Here is a 6,000-nt window from a genome sequence, read left to right on the forward strand (position 1 = left end):
TACTATTCCAGGTTAAAGAATAGTCAAGCCAAAACCAGGCCCATCCAAATATGGTTTTTCCACTAAGATCAAACTAATGCGAAAAACAGTGTCCTTGACACATGGAATGCTGTGGCACGATCTTAGAAGATTCCAAGCAAACGACCAAGATCAAGTCCAACTTTCGACGCCTACAGTTCCCCCAAATGCAAATTCATGTGCACAGTATCACATAAATTGTAATTTAGAATAGTGACAAATGACATTCAAATGCGCCGCAAATGTAAATGGAGCTCAAATGTAAAAGGACCCCCTTAGTCTATAAAAGGGTACTCCTTCTCTTTTCAAGTCACTTGGAAAAACATGTGCAAAAAATTCACCCAAATCTAGAATTAGAGAGAGCATCCTTCAAGAGAATCGCCCCTCTCAAAGTCTCCAAGCTCCAAGCCCAGCTAGACTTCCTCAAAGCTCTGTCGGTCTTCAACAACTCAAGGCTCCGATCGTCTCCTGCAAGTCCGATCGCCCTCAAAGGTTGCATCACCAGTCCCCAAAGTCTCTTCAAAGCTCCAATTACCCTTCTTCTTCTCAAATCCTCAAACCCATACCTGTAACCCAAAAATCTCCAAATAATATCAAAGTTTATTTTCAAATTATTATTCTGCATCATATTTTCCTTGCATCTGCATCTACATCTACAGCTTGCTTCTAGTTCTATCTTCACTGAGAAGCCTACAGTAGCACCTCTCGACTGTGAAACATAGATCCGATTAAGCAGCTTTTATTTTGAGTTCGTGGTCTTGCCTCATTAATTTGTTAAGTTTAATTTTGCACAAATTAGATCTAAGTACGGTATTGCACCTATCCTGATTTTCGTCTCCTTGTCGGATCGGAGTACGGTATTGCACCTATCTCGTTCTTCTCACCATACAGAACCAGGAGAACCCTATTTCCCTAGATTTTGGTATAGATTGATCATGTTATATATATATATCCTCTTCTTAAGGTATTTGAATGCCCTCTAAATTAATATATAATCGGGTTGATCGTACGTCCTCACCTTCAAGAGAAAGCAACTCTCAAATCGATTAAAGTGCACTCCAATAATCAATTCCAACAGGTATGTCCGAAGGTATTGCTCATAAATTCAAAGTAAATAGTGGATAGAAGTAAAAACCAGAAACAAAGTACTTATAGAAAATAGAGAACTTAAAACAATCCCACAATATATTAGTATGTATTCCGTACAAAGCCCATATACATTCGGATTTTGTGTAACCCATAAACAGAACTAGTGTTTTCTATTTATAGAGGGTATGCCTCTGTATATGGATGGGTATACTTATATAGATACCCATAAGTATACAGAGGAATACCCAGACTAGGGGTGTCAAAAGGTGCGGTTTTGGTTATTTGGTTCGGTTTCAGTTCGGTTTACATTTTGATAAGGTGAAACCAAAACAACACTGGGTAGGAATAAAATGAAATCAAAATCGTTTTCATCCGGTTTTGATTTTAACAGTGTCTAATTGGTTTTTGTTATTCGATACAACCGGTTTGCATATGGTTAATAGTGTCGTTTTAGAAAATGGTTTGCATCCTACAGCTAGTGTGAATCCTACATATACTAAACTTCCTAAAAAGTCAAGACAATATACATTTATTTTGCTAAGGACAATATACTTTCCATGTAAAAGACTACACATATGATAACTAATTAACTATGATCCTAGAAATTAGGAAATCAATAAGTGTGATTATGTGAAAGTGGAACTCCCTTCTTGGTTAGTACTTTGTTTTTTTCCTCCCCTATTTTTTCGTAGAGATCCATCGAAATTCAAAACACTTTAAGTCTTTAATACTAGGAGCCGGTTAACCATCAGTTTTTTCCAATTCTGAACTGAACCAGAATTATGGCCTATAAAACCAAAATCGGATACATTTACTACGGTGTGATTCGGTTTGATTATAACCAATAGGTTTTGATTTTGATAAACCGTTTTGGTTATATTTTGACACCCTTGACCAGACATGACTCTATGCACGGGAAGGTACATGTATAGATACATACATGTGCATGTACAAATACGTATATATTGATAGTTGAGTTTATATAGGTACATAAACCAATGTGTCCCTTAGGACAAAGTGTGTAAGGGTGTATCTATTTGAATTCAAAATTCAAATTCAAAACATGAACTTTTGGAGCCAAAAGTTTTAACTAATAAAAAATGGGTTCTTTGAACCAACCCACACCCATACCCAACCCCGGCCACAACATGGCTCAGCTTGATGAGCAACCGATTCAAAAGCACCCCAGGAAACCCCCACACACATGACAAAGGGAGAGTTCCTCTCCAAAGGGCTTGCATCTTTAATTTACAATCATATATATATGCTCATGTTTTCTTTCCTCCCAAACCAATGTGACACTAAACTTTGTGAGTTATCTTAGCTCATTTTACAACTCCACAAGTGCTAAAGACAATAAAAAAGACACTTTTGAGAGAGAAAGCTAAATTCAAAAAGACACTTTTGAAAATACTATTTTTTTGACCATCTTTTGAGACTTAATTTCCAACAAAAACTACCAAAATAGTAACTTCTTTGAAGATGTCGCTGATTCAAAGAAGGGTGGGGTTGCATAGTATGGGGCAAGGGCATGAGCGAGAATGGGATCTGCAGGAGATAAGAGCAGAGGTGGGTTGCAAGGTATGTGATTAGGATTACCATCATTTAAGTTGAACTTGAATCTGAAGTGAAGGAAATGCTTTGCTCGTCAGCGTGCAACCTGAGTAGCTTTCATAACCTATCTTTGTACAATGATTTCAACCATCAAATGAAGATTGTGCAAAATCCATGACCAGTAGCAGTTAAATGCTTTTAAGTTTCTGCAGAATCTTGCTTTGATGGTGGTAGAGGGACTAAGGGTGCAAAAATGTCAATAAATATAAGAAGGTGGAGGGGTATCACAATTTTGGATAGTTTTGTAAACCCAAATCTGATTTTGGATATTTTTTATTAATTAAAGTATATGATGGGTAAATAAATAAATAAATGAATAACCATATAGTTTCCCCCCCAAAAAAAATGTATTGTGCCTTATTGCCGCCAAGAATCTTCTGGATATTAAACCTTCGTCCTGCAATAGCATGGAAGGCACTCATGCAGAGGCTCAGAGATGACTCTGAGATTAGCCCTCCGAAGCCCAAGTTAGAGACTAGTGCAACAATAACAAGAGAGCAATACTGAGCGGGATGGTGAACTTACCTCTTCTAGGCTCCTAGGTTCTCTTTTATAGGATCAGATCCTGTAAAGTCCTACTAGGAGACGTCCTTCTGTTTTTGATAAACTTGGGGGTGATTTTGGGGATCCTATCTCGTGAGTTTCCTCTTTCTATGGGGAATATTCTCGTCCCTTGGGGATTGTCTTGCCTCTCTCCTTCAGGTGGCTAGTGTCATGCCCCGTTCACACCGAACCGGGCTATTGACCGGGTTAACACCGGTTAACCTAAACCTGCCAGGATCATCTGATACTATATTCCACCACAACATACACACAACTAATAAAAGCTTATCAGATCAGCGGAAGACTTGGTTTACCTGTGAATATTCCCCTAATATTTGATACCCGAATTGTGATACAATAGTTATATACATGTGGGCCCGAAGGCATGATAATTACACAATAAAAGTACAATTCACATATCAAGTACAATTCACATATCAAGTACAAAAAGAAAACCATAAAAAATCAGAGTACACAGCTCGGCTCGATATCAAGCCTAGAGCTCAGCTCGGTATCAAAGGTTGAGCCCAGCTCGGCATCACATGGTAGAGCTCAGATCGGCCTCAAAAGTGGAGCTCAGCTCGACATCAGAATTGCGGTCCCGTAGCACAACTCTCGCACGAGCAATCAGTGTTGTGCTCTAACTCCTCAGGGGGCCACCAGTCCTCTTTAGGGAACTCAACCGTGGGACCCGACTCATGCTCTTTAGATGGATGACCTGCAAAATCATCTAAAAAGAGGTGCACACGTGGGATGAGCTCACTAGCTCAGTAAGTGGAAAGATGGACCACACAACAGTCCACACAACAAAACACAATCATATACACTACATACTATGCAATACATTTTAAATCACATCCACCTAAGCAACATTACTAAGTCTTTGGTTTAGTGCTACTACAGCCACAATGCGCGTATACTCCGGGTAAGAGTTGCGAACTCCATCCCGTGATACACCCATAGGGCTGTCGGAGAAGGCCCACCATGAGTACTCGGAAAAGTAAAAACATGCCGACCACCGGCTCTCAACAGAAAAGTAAATGACTGAAATTAAAGGTGCTGACTCTAGCAATTTAAAAGCAGTATGATTGGCCCTCTTGAATATACCATCGGCGTTGCCGACTGTCCTAATGACTCGTCGAGCATTATGTCTAACCGCCACTGTGACCCGATAACCGCGACCACTGCTTCCCCCCAAATGGTAACCCAACACCTTAACCCTGTTGGGAAGGGTCATAGCACGGGAAGGTGAAAATCCTAACCGCATGCTCCTATATGACAATAATACAATTAGATAGTGCCACCATGTCCCATACCACGGGCCACCAATGCACTCGTTTCCAAGCCAACTACGGCATCTAGTCTATTTATGCATCATGCATAATGATGTCAACATTCATCACATAAGCATATCATCACTTGGCATTTAAAAGGTAAACATAACACCCATGCGTAAAAATGTGAGGATGACTAATCTACATAGCATTTTCATGATGGCATAGCTAGACTAGATATGATTAAATGAATGCCAAACAATGCCTTGAAACAAGGCCAAACGTCCTCTCCCCACTTACCTGTAGTGTACAAGGATTCCCGTTCGGTAAGGGTGAGATCCGGTGCGAGAAGCGTAGGATTTGGTGAACCTAACATGAGTGAGCGGGGTTAGTATTTCACCATCTTAGGATCAAAATTAATGAGATCCGATGACAAAATCATGTTTAGAACGTTAAAAGAAGGTCACACGTCCGATTTGGGTCCAATCGGCGTAAGAATCACATTTGGAGCATCTCAGGTGGGTCGGACAGCCCACCTATCTGACCCACCAGTCAGACCCACTGGTCTGGACCGACGGGTACGGTGGCCCACCGGTTGGCCCGTCGGTCTGGCCAGCCGGTTGGGCCAGGGGGTTTGCTAAGATCGACGGGCCACCCTACCCGCCGGTCTGGCCCATCGGTTGTGCCCGAGGGCCTTGCCCTCTCACGCGGGTGCCCACAGGAGGGCCAGATGGCCCACCGGTCTTGGCGAGAAACCTGCTGTTTCTTCACAACTTTCTCCATTCTTTGGGGATTCAAATGGGGCTTTTCTAAACCCATTCTTCACACCTTCAAGGTCTTATAGGATGGTTCCAACCTAGATCTAGGTTAGATTTAAGGGATGGGAAGCCATCTTACCTTCTTTGCTCAAAAACACCTTCAAAACCTCAAAATCACTTCAAATCCACAATGCTTCTCCAACCTTGTCAATACTTCTTCAAATCCTTCAAGATCAACACATATGTCATCTATTAAACCTTAGATTCATCATTTGAAAGTGGATTTACAAGATCTCAAGAAACCCTACCCAAATCAAGGGTTTTACTTGGGTATGGTGAAGGTTTAAGGAACCCAAACTTTTCTTACCTCTAAATGTAGATCTAGTGTTGAAGATCACTCTTCCGGTGGCGGAATGGGGAGATCAAGCCTCGGCGCCGCTGAAATCCATCCCTTCTTCCTCTTCCTTCTCTTCTCTTCTTCTTTCCTTTCTTTTCTCTCTCCTCTTTACTCTTCTCACCAACGTACGAGTGTCATAAATGAGAAAAGAAAAGAAAAGTATAAATGTTATATATACTTCTTTAAAATACTAAGTAATTCACATGGGTGGGTCACTCAGGTGGGTGGATGCGCCCACCTGTCCGCCCACCTGAGGGTCAAAACTTGGGATTTTGACAGAATTCGGCCCTCGACGCTAATCTCACTC

The sequence above is a fragment of the Macadamia integrifolia genome, chromosome 5 (assembly GCF_013358625.1).
Source record: "Macadamia integrifolia cultivar HAES 741 chromosome 5, SCU_Mint_v3, whole genome shotgun sequence".
Lineage (NCBI taxonomy): Eukaryota > Viridiplantae > Streptophyta > Magnoliopsida > Proteales > Proteaceae > Macadamia > Macadamia integrifolia.